Source organism: Falco biarmicus, chromosome 4 (assembly GCF_023638135.1).
Source record: "Falco biarmicus isolate bFalBia1 chromosome 4, bFalBia1.pri, whole genome shotgun sequence".
NCBI classification, from domain to species: domain Eukaryota; kingdom Metazoa; phylum Chordata; class Aves; order Falconiformes; family Falconidae; genus Falco; species Falco biarmicus.
Window position 1 is genome coordinate 77,115,485 of NC_079291.1, and position 12,138 is coordinate 77,127,622.

The window sequence follows — 12,138 nt, forward strand, 5'->3', positions numbered from 1 at the left end:
CCCAAAGGATTTAGGCAGGAATCTAACATTTGCAGGATTCAGGTTCATGCGATCAGAATCTGACCCTAAAGGGGTATGTGCTTGGGGAAAACAGAAGGGTCATTAGAGCTCCTTGAAGAAAAATTTTTCCTATGGCACCACAATACTTTGGATCAGACCCATAGAACTCAGAACCCATAAATCATGTTACCCTAATTAATCATAAGTTACTCTAGTTGTTACGCTCTCTGCACCTGTTATTCATATTAGCAGTGAAGTTATTTTAGCTGTACCATGTCTTAGAGTTCTAACAATGAACTAGACTTGTTTTAGGCTAGGGCACAAGCCCGTTTTACTAGGCCTGCGGCAATGTATTTTAATAGTTTCATAGCATGTAGCTGTAAGAACACCTGCATGATCAAAATGTAAAGCCATTAAGTGCAATAATGGAAACAAGAAAACTAGTTGAGAGAAATGGGTATTACATATAGTACTGAGGCACATCTTGGGTCATTATGTGATTTTCTAAAGCTTTTCTCAATGAAGTCAGTCAATAAACCTCTAATTTATTTCAGGTGTCTTTACCAAGTTGATGACAGATTTCCCAGTTTAGCACCATAGCCTTCCACTCTCAAGACTTCTCTTTTTGACATTGCTTTAAGGTAAGTAATAATTACCTACTTTTCTACATTTTTATCCCATAAGGAGTGCATTTTGCTTCTGAAACAATTGAGAAGATTAATGTTTCAACTAGAACCTACAGAGTTTTCTTTACTCAAGTGCATATCCATTTAGTTAAGTGAAATACTTAATTTTAGGCACAGACCTTACACAAAATTAAGCATTCCTATTATATTTTCTTCTAACTTCTTTCACTTGTTTTCACTGAGATTTTCATATGTGGATCAATGGCAATGCTTGTTGTTCTAGTTTAAGCTAGAAAATAGGCTTTTTTTTTTTCTCTGTGGTAAATCCTATAGCAATGTATAGCCATGTCTCAGTGGAAGTTATATACACACTCATACTCTACATTTGTATGTGTGCGTTATACATGTTCAATTCTGTGCTTAATTGTATATACTCTTCGAACTGATTCTTGCACATTCTTTTATGTAAATAAAAGAGTTTGGAAAAGAGTAGAATTAGGGGAGAAAGTTAATGAGTTAACCTGAATGTTGAAGTAGTGATAAACTGAAGAATATAGAACGATTAGAACATACAGAGTAATTGCAATTATCATGTGCCAAATTCTACATTTCATTTTTGCTAATAACGAAGTTGATGCAACCTCTCAGTATTTCCCAGAGACTGATTACCTGCTAGACAGAACAGTCCTTTGCTGAGCAGTGAGTCAATGGAGCTTTCTAGCCAATCAGTCATTCCCAAGAAATGCCATATAGCTCAATCATTATTATTAACAGACGTTCCCGAGCTGTGAAAATCTGTCAAAAAAGCAGCTAGAAGGCCTGATCCCTGGCAATATTGATGTGAAAGGTATTTTGTGGTAAGAAATGTCATGTGAAAACTGGAATGAAGCAGTCAATGTCTGTTACCTTGATAGTTATTTCATACCATAATGAGATGTTTGGATGTATAGATACAAAATGTATTTTAGCTGGAAAACAAAGGAGGTGATGGTTCTACTCCAGCAGGTCAACTAGCAGCATGTTTGTGATCACTAGTCTTTAAAAGTACAGTTAAATGTTAGAAGATGTCTGCAGTGGAGCAAGAAGGTAGCTTGAGACAAGAAAGAAATACTTCAGCAGACATTAGTTGAAGAAAAATGTGTTTAACAAGGAGGCTACAGGTGACATGAGGTTTATAGACACTGAAAACAGTCCTATGATTTACAAATACAGTAAACACCCCTGAATGACACAACACAGAAGTTTGTTTTGAACACCTCTGCATTCTTGAATCAGCATACATTAGACAGCTCCATTTGCACCTACCAAGTTTTGTTGTTCCTCTGTGAGAAGTATGCTTTCCCATTGGCATTAGGCTCACTGGATGGTTAAAATGAAATAATTTCTAGACCTTTCTTTCAGTTACACAACTAAAACTTCATAAGCTTTTGCTCTTTTAGCCAATAACTGCAATCATTAGTATCATATCAATGCAGCAATGTGTGAAATCACAGCCTGCAGTGTGTTGACACTAAATATACTTCTCCTTTAATAATTGTTGAGTACACATCTTTTAAATTGACCTTTCTCTTTTCATTAAAAAAGAGGCACATACAGACTAGGACAGAATGAGCTTGTTCTTATAACTTCATGAATTCATAGCAACTTCAACTAGAACATCTTACAAACATTGAGCGTTTTTTAGTTATTGTCATCAAGTCTGAAAAAAATACACATTGCACATAGCAAAGGGATGACCATTAAGAAATCTTAACGAACCAGGAGGTGCTTCATGAATGAAAAAGCATGAGAGACTTGTTTTCATGGCTCACTGAGGAGGAAGATAGTGTTATTGCAATTCCACAATGTAGAAATTACCTTTATCAACTAATATTTTTCTCTTCAGTCTTCTTGTAAAACCAAAACTATAGTAATTGCATGGGTTGGGGTTGAGGCATGCAGTAACAGCATTCACATTTGGAGTGGACTTAATGAAATCCTGAGAGTTCTTGTAGATTTGGTTTAATTGAAAGGAAATTCAGAAAAATTCAGATAAAATTAGAAGGTAAATGGAGTACTTGCAAATATACAAAAGGAAACACATGTATGTTGCAAATGTCTTCAATATGCAGCAGTGTAAAAAAAGTGCCAAAATGTCTAAAGCACCTTTCAGCAGTATAGCTGACAAATGAGTTGTGCCTTCAGGTTTGGCTGTGCACAGCTATTGCTCTGATTCTGAACAAGTAAAACTGCCAGTTAGTTTCCCTCTTTGGCAAAACTGATGTTGCTTTTGAATTGTAACAGTATTGCAAGGACCTTTGAACAAGGTATATTTCTGCATGTTATAAATTAGACTGCCATGGAATTTAGTTCTGAAATGATTTGCCAGGTGTCCAAGGATTACTGGAACTGGCAGAGAAGGCTCTTCAGATCGTTCCAAACTCATGACAACAAAATCACTGCATCTTGTTAACAAAAAAGAAAAGAAAGACTATAGAGGATGAAGAAAATTGGAACTGCTTTTGTATCCTACCAACTGAAAACTCAACCACCTTTGTTCCCATGAGTTCAACTTTTCAAGGCAGAGAGAAAGCCTTTCTAAATTGATCTAAAATAGCATTAAAAAATTTCAGAGTTAAAGTCAGTATAATAGGCTGTATACTGTACCTGAGGATAGAGACGCTGTGCTTAGATATAGAAGAGGACACACAGAGAAAATTTTCTAATCCTCTGCTGTCTGACTCTGGCATACGTTAGAACGGCTGAGGAGTTGATACCTCTCCTAAAACCTCCTCAGTAACTGAGATTAAGAGGTAGACAAGTTTTAGTCTAGAATGTGCATTCTTCAGGCCTGGAACATATATCGATGGAAGCCAGAACAGGAAGAAGTCAATTTAGTGAGTCAGTTATAGTCTGCACATTTATAGTTTTAGCACATTTAACCCTTAAAGGCTATAGAAGTGAGCGGTAAACCTCAGAAGCAAAGAACTTGCTCTTCACAGAAATGTAAAGGTGATGTATTAACTAACAAAAGATTTTAGCCACCATGTATTTTGCATGTCTTCCAAAATGTACCATCAGGCAACCAACTCAAAAGTTCTTACTGAACATTAGACCTTTTTAGTGTGCTTCCCTGATAATAAGCTTTAATGATGTCTCGCTGTATCATTGTCACAACATGCCCATCCAAGGCTTGATGTATTTTGTAACTTATACAAACTAATAATATATAGATGTATGAACTTTCAGATTTATGAAGAAGAAAATTTCTCTGAAAGTTCCGTTCCATTTTTAAAGAATGCTAACTGTTAAAAGATGTTCAGGATTTTAAAATGGTAAATCACAAGACAGATGAAATAAGAGATACAGGGAAAGTAATAATGGTCTGAGTTCTGTGATACTTTTTTTTGATTATATGTCACTGCAGTTTTCATGTGGTTATCAGATTCACCTATGTGATTACCGTGCCTGGCCAAGAGTGTTAAATGTGGTTGCCAAAGGTTAAATATCCACAGGCCAACTCAGTATCTACTAAATTCAACAACTGTCTTTCTACTGATTTAAAATGGAAACTGCACTGGGTGATTTTGTTCAAGAGATGCTGAATAATCACAGCTTACACTGAAATCACCAGATGTCTGAGTGGTCAGTACTTCTGAAAACCATGTCATATATTTGAAAGCCCAATAATGAATTCAGAGACTAAATTTAGGCACATATGTTGGAAAACTGTTGACGTGCATCAATACATGTACAGGTTTCAGACTATGCTTTGAGGCAGATGGTAACAACTGTCCCTTCTTGACTCCACTTGACAGGCAATGTAAAGAGCACTGCTAAAGCTGGCCCCAAGGGGATTTGCCTCTCTGTCCTCTAGCGTGATAACCAGTGAGAAGAAATAATCTATCAACCAGGTATACTGGCAGATGGGTCAAATACCTATGAAGAAGGGAGGTGGAAAAATAAATGCTGTTCCATATGCATGTTTTTTCTAGAGAACGTTCTGATAATGTTAACCCAATTCATCACTGGTATTTCTCAACACAGTGCAAATCTGTTAAACCTACATACATGGAATATCTATATAGAACATCTGTCTAGGTATTCTGTTATACCTGTCTTGAATCAAAAGACATCAATCCAGTCTCCTTGCTCTTTGCATCATGTCAATAGTAAATTGAAAAGTAAATGCTTGAAGTAATAATGTGTAGCAGAACACTTTCGGTAATAATTCTTTTTTCTTGTGGTTTTGTAACATATATTTTTCTAGAGTTTTTTTATTATTGTGAAACAGCAGTGATCCCACAAATGGACAAATAATAAGACAAATAAAAGGACTTTACCTAATGTGAAACGCCCATCAGGGAGTCTTGAGAACTGGTGCAAAAAGATGCTGACAGCAGATTCTAGTGGTATCTTTTTGTCTGGTGTGTTTATTTAAATCAGCAGATTCTCTCTAACCTGCTAAATATAATCTCATGTTAATATATCTAGGATATCAGTTCCATATATAGGAGATTACTGCAGAGTACAATAAGGTTAAACACATTTTTGATACAAAAAGCTGGCACCTGAGAGTCAGTTTTTGGAATGGATTATTTGATTTATATTTACATAGGCAAGTAACACTGGAGTAAAATGTAAAGAAGCTGCAAAAGGAATACCTCTGTACAATATAAAAATTATATATATATATATAGGGCCAGTTGTAACTGAATACTTTCTAAAAGGACAACTTACAATTTTCTTGGGTGTGTGTGGGCATTGATCTGTCATTCACTTCCACACACCTGACAGAAAGCTGGCCTCTTTAAAGTCAATTTTGTAATTTATACACACCTTGAAGTCTTAAATATGATCTTCCAGGTTAACAAATTGTCCCTGTGAATACAGTGATTGTTCTTCTTTAAAAAGAAAAAAAATAACAAAATTAAAAAGGAAATTTCATCTAATTTCTCTGCAAACTACAACAGTTGCAGTGAGTCTTGATAGTATGATGAAACAAATAATTTAGATGGCTGAACAATAGGATTGCTTACCTACATAAACAATGCAATTATTTCAACACATAAAAATTACCATAAGTGAAAAAGAGCAGATATTTCATAATACACAATTATCTCCCTTGTTTCTGTCATAAAATTTAGCTCAAGTTAAAAAAAACACGTGCACAGCAAGATCAGAAATAGATTCTCCATGCAAAGCCTGAACCTGGGTCCACTTTTCAGTCTTTTCATCTCATTGGAAAGGATTTTAAGTATTACGTCTGTTGGTTATCACTATTACTTATTGACAGCTGTATGCAAAGGACAAAGTCTTGACTCATTAGTGTTAACAGGAATATTACCATTAAATTCAGTGGAGTGAAGACACCACTCTAAGGATCAAGATTTAATATGTTTATTCTAATTGATATGTTTTTTATAGACTCCATTTGTTTCAACGGAGTAATTTTATAATGTCCATGTTATTCATAATGAAAGCAAAACTAAAATCTAATGTTAAAGGATATAGAAAAAAACACACAGAAAAAAATTAGACTAAAATAACAAAGAGAAGGGCCACATTCTGATACCTATTAAAAGAGAGAATGTAGAAATATTTAAGGAAATAATATTTTCACATACAGTGCCCCGTTAAGCTCCAGTGCAGATAGCCATGTATTGCTCAGAATGTATTCAAACAGAACTCTGGTCTCTATGTCCATCAGCACATTGAAGCCCAAGGGAGGCACAGTCTGCTGGCAGAGTGATAAGGACAGCTCTCTAGCACGTATGCTGATGGAAGCTGCCCGTACTACTAAGGAAGACAATAAAAATCAGCAGTGTATTCAACAACCCTTGATTCTACCTTTCTACCTACATCCATCCTAAGCAACATCCTAAGCAACTCCCTGGCAGTGTAAGAGGATGAAGGCTACTTCTTGCTGACTTCATGACCTTTCACTACAGTTGCATTCCTCTGGGACAAGAGAATAGTCAGCTCTATACCATGAGCAGATAAAATTTTTTTGGCAGCTGGCACACAGCTGTGGAGTTCACTCCCTGTTGATAACTGGAACAATTACAAATCTCAGCTCCTTAAGAATAAAATGTAAAATCCTTTATTTCACCTGTTCCACAATAATAATAATAATAATAATAATAATAATGAGAATAACAAAGCCATCCCTCTTAGGACATGAGGAGAAACTAGAGAACCTTTACTGTGATTACTCTTGGAGCTTGCAAAGGTGTTCTGATACCATGGTGATGAACACAGTAAAATTGCCAAGATAGATTATGGATCCAGCTGGCACTTCTCCTTCCTCCTCCACACATCATGGTGCTCACCACAACAAGTTTATGATTTTGTCCTAAAAATCTGTTGAGTCTTGTTGATCTTTACCAATTTACTTGCAGAAACTGTAAAACGCTCTGTTCACCTTGATTTAGCCTAAACTGTATGAGAGGTGCACAGTTTTTTCAGAAATGACATCTCTATGGTACATTATTCTCTTGATAAAAAATTCTTCTAAAACCCTAGCTGATAAACAAACAAATGTGAGTTCTCCTTGGGAAAAAAACTCAAGTTTTATATACCTATCTGTCTGCTCAGTCATCTCAGGCAAGTTTTACTCAGAATGGTATAATGTTTGTTACGTGAGATTTATTGTTCAGAAGCTCAAACAGAAAGTCCTCTAAGTTAGCTTCTACCTTGAATTTTTCTATTTACATAGGATTTATATACAAGGGGGGGGTTGGGGTTGGGTTTTTGTTTTGCTTTGTCTTTGTTTGGTTTTTATTTTTATCTAGAAGATGAGATAAATACTGGCTAGACTAGGCTATGTGAGAACCCGGAAATATTGCAATTCTCTTTTCTTGCAATTCTCTTTTCTTCAAGAAAGAAAAGGTGTGGAAAAATAATAGTGATCTCACTGGTCCACAAAACCTTTCTCAAGATATTTACTCAACTAATAAGTTTCAAATAATAAGTACCAGTATTTAAAAAATTCCAAATTCTTAACAGCTGCATTGTACAAGAATGTCATTGCACTTTACCTTGTGTCCTTGCTGGCAGCATCATTATAAATCAAAGTCTAAGTGGGTATGGACAAGGTGCTAATCTTTGCCCTCCAGAAGTAGAACAAGGTATTCTCAGAAATAAGTGGAAGAATTGCTGTTGTGGGGAAACCAGATGCCAGTTTCCAAGGCTTATAAATCTGTTATTCAGTATGTTAGGAGTTAAGCATAAAACATTTTTCATTGAGAAACTAATTTGAACAGACTGAACTACCTAAAGCTACTGAAATACTCTATCTGTGTACATACCTGGATGCTTCCAATACAATTATACTTGAAAAGCTGGGTGAAGTAGTAAGTACTGGGAGAATATTAGTAGATGAAATTCTAATGGATCTAAATGGGACCAGGGCTCCTTTCAGCCAGGGTGAATTTCATGCTCTATTTGCCCAAGTTGCAGAAATCTGATTAATCAAAGTTTATCCAGAAGTAAATTAGTGCTAAAGTGTGAAAATCAGAGCTTTGAGCCTACTAGAATAGCCTTATGCTAGCTTTTTGCATCCAAAGATTCCAATTAAGCAAACCTGGCAGAAGTCCCAAAAGCAAGTATTCTCTGCTGGTTGTTAGTAAAAAAAATCGATCACTCTTATAAGGACAAAGGGTGCCTGTTTGCCCAATGAGGAGCTGAAGGGGGAAAATAAGAGTGCAACACCGGAACTACAGAGATTTCTTCTGGCTTTGGAAGCCAAGAGGAAAGACTGGAAACTCTAGTACCAGTCTGTTTACATCATCATTATTTCTGGCTGACAGCAAGGTAACAGATGCTTCTTGAGGTCAGGGCTTCCCAGCCTGTTCTAGACAAGCTTCCCATCCTTATTTATGGTAGATGGACTTCAGATATTGTAGCATATCAAGTGCATGAACAGACCATGTACAGATCTATCCATGCCTTAAAATGCACAGTGGGAGGATCCTTACTACAGTTTAGCAATACTGGCTTACAAAACCTGCACTGCAAGAGAAATTTAGCCTTGTACAAACAGTCAGTTCAGTCCAAAATAGATCATCAAAAGAAGGCTTAGGGCAGACAAAAGTTATGCACAGTCTTTATGCTGATTCTCTGCACAGATTCCTCCTCTTTCTTGCGAGATGAATGGAAATACGCTGACTTGCATAAATAACTTGATTATATGGCTATACATTTAATATTTAACAACATTTAAACATTGGCTATAGCTTGCCTGAAAATAAATATGAAAATAAAAAGAAACTGGTTTCCAGTTACATTTGACCTTCTCTTGAGCCAAATTATCCTTGAAGATTTCTGGAGAGGCAAACAGAATAGTTGCTTTCCCATCAGCCTGTTCCAGCAAGGAATGTGATAATGTCTATCCAGGTGAGCCTGGAAATATAATAATGAGTGCTATTTTGCCAAAAGTTCAGTACTAGCAAATTCTCACCAAATCAGAATCCTTTAATACTTTTCACAGAAATAATCAAATAATATGGTGGCAGATGAGACTAGGTTAGAATTGCTTAAGAATTGATGAAGGTAAAAAGGTACTGTCACTTTGGAATCAGGAATAAAAGAAAATTGTCATATACCAAAGTAAATATTGTAGTGAAGTGCAGCTTTGTATGTTAAATAGGCATAGTATATCAACATCTTCACCCACTGAATCAGATTCATCAATCATACTTTTTATATATTATATACATATTTTGTGTCTGTGTGTATATATACATATATATATATATAAAATGTATATAGATATGCTTTTTCCCTGTAGTCAGTTACTCTGTTCCAAATGCATGACTTTAAACTGCTTTTCCATAATGCCAGTCTTTCGGAGAAGAATCTCAAATGCAGACTCAGATACATAAGCTCTCTCTGTAGGACACACGGAGAGTTAGATGCCTCAGAAGGGTGAAACTGAAAGTCTGCATGCTGAGTAGAAAACATGACAACTGACAACGAAGTGCTGATCACAGAGGTCTCCCTCACCTAGTGCTCTTCTATGGGGGTTAAATAGCTAGCCGACAGCAAGCAGGTGCCTCTTCCTAATCAGTTCAAGAATCTGGACTGTGAATCCTACTTTCATCTTCTCAGCAAAAGAAGGACTTGTCTCTGGTTTCTTTCTGTGGTTTTGGTTTGTTTACTCAACAGAAACCATTAATAAGAGATGAAGAAGCTACTTCAGATTAATATGAGGAAGGACAGAAAAGGAAACAGGTTCTTCAGTGAGCAGAATATCATCTTGCTTACAGTTGTTCCAGAAAGCCTAAATGTGAATGACTTGGACTTCACTTTGCTCTTCAAAACTGAAGTGGTAGGATGAGTATGAGTACTACACCAACACCAGATATACTCCACTGACTCTCTAGTCAGTGATTACTTGTTCATATTCAAGGCCTTTCTTCAAGGTTTTCACTGGAGTACAATATAATTCATATGGCTTCTGCAACTCAAAAGGTCACTGCATTCTCTGAAAACATTTTGAGTTATGGAACTCATCATGAAATGGGATTAAGAAGACACCCCTTGAAAGTCTAAGACTAAACACCAAAGATCAAAGCCTTGTACTGCATTTATAAGCAGTTGAATGTGATGTACCTTTTCCCTGAAAAGACATCTTCCATTCATGACAAGATCTAACATAAAAAATATTTCTAGGGAAGTGACACATGCATAACCACCCATCTTACTGTGAATTTGTGGGTGCTATACAGATTTAATTAAAAGACAGTAAAAGTAGATCTATATTTTCTTGATATTAAAGTTAATTGGTAAACACCAACACCAATCAGCAATCTTGCCATCTCTGCAACAGCCTTGACTAGGTTGTTAATATGCAAACACCACCTGCCGACACTCTACTAGGAATGATAAGCTCCTATTTATGCAGTGCTTAGGGACATGGTTTAGCGATGGACTTGGCAGCCCTGGGTTAACCGTTGGGCTTGATGATCTCAAAGGTCTTTTCCAACCTAAGTGATTCTATGAATCTATGATTTTTCTTATTTGATTTCTTTCCATTCAGTAGCCTAAATACATAGGAACATATCATGGGTTTGATTTATGCATATAACTCCAAATGACAGCATATACAGTGTGTATGCCATAGCTTCAGTTATTAGCAATTTTTTAATTTTCCAATTATTTTAGTTTTTATTTCCTCTTAGGCACTTACTATATTCCTCCTAGCATGCTGAGCACTTCTAATGTTTAGAAATGTTGTGGAACTGCAAAAAAGGCACAGTCAATTAATTCCTTCATTTGAATAATTAAACATTTTAAATACTCCCTCCATACCTTATGTTCAGCTATAGATATATTATTAATAGTAGCTTGTACTGCGCGCTGCAAGAGAATGTTAGGCACATAATTCCTAGAACCTGGGGAGAAGAACATTTCCTGGCACTATGAATTTACCTACCCAATGACAAAGTTATCTTGTTCTAATTCAAACATGTTTCACACTGTAATAATTACACCGTATGAATGTTGTGCTTTTTTTATGAAAAATTCAGCACAGTTAATTATTCAAAAAATTGTTATGGTTGATGAATCCATCCCACTGTGTTCAACAAAAACGTTAATCGTGCTTCACTATTTTTAGGATGTTCGTGTTTTATCATTCATTCCAGTAGCTTAGTCTATAAAGTAAGGCCATTGCATAAGTTCAAGACCTTAGGTTTGTAGCCAGACTGCCTGTTGTCAAATGGGTGTCATCAACATGCTTATTACATCTCTGCTTGTTGGCTGCATCCCTGTACACCAATGGCCTTCAGTCTCTCTACTTCTTTGGACTGGCATAATGTAATTTTCCCACTCTCAGACCCACTCTCAAGCAACAGCATTTAGTGACTCCACCATGCTGGTTGAACAAGCCTGACTAGGCTTCATAGTAGTAGGGTTGTAGTTTTACCTGATTTTAAAGCTAGAGTGCCTGAAGTGAAAATGGATGGAGCAGTTCATTTTGCAAGGTCACTGGGTAAATTTGCCACAGAATAAATGTGCTAAGCATTGAATGTAGCACTCTTCTCATTCTTAGCTTACTGTTGTACAGAACATACAGCTTCTACGCATTCTCTACTGCATATGCCTGCAACCAACTGGCAAACATCAAAATTACCTTTAATGGTTCCAAGTCATCTGGAGAAGAGGCACTTCAGTTAATTTCTTTATTTTGCCTGCTGTACAGGGAAAGTATCTTTATTGTGATCATCCTTCAGCAAATGTAGGAACATATCAATAAGACCAAGCATTATTTCCACAAATAAAATTTTCATTCTCCATCGGTTTAAAAATGGAAGACATTCAAAGATCAGGAAAGCCACTTCTCTATTTTCAATTAAAGTCTTGCTTCTTTATATTTGAACATTGGATTCTGTTACATTTGTAACAGATTGGAAAAAAAAACTGGAGGGTTAAAATATTAAAAGAACACCACTATGGGAATACATAGTGTTTGCTGTCATTGACTTAGTTGTTACGAATAAGTACAACTGGAAAAAATCTGAAAAAAATC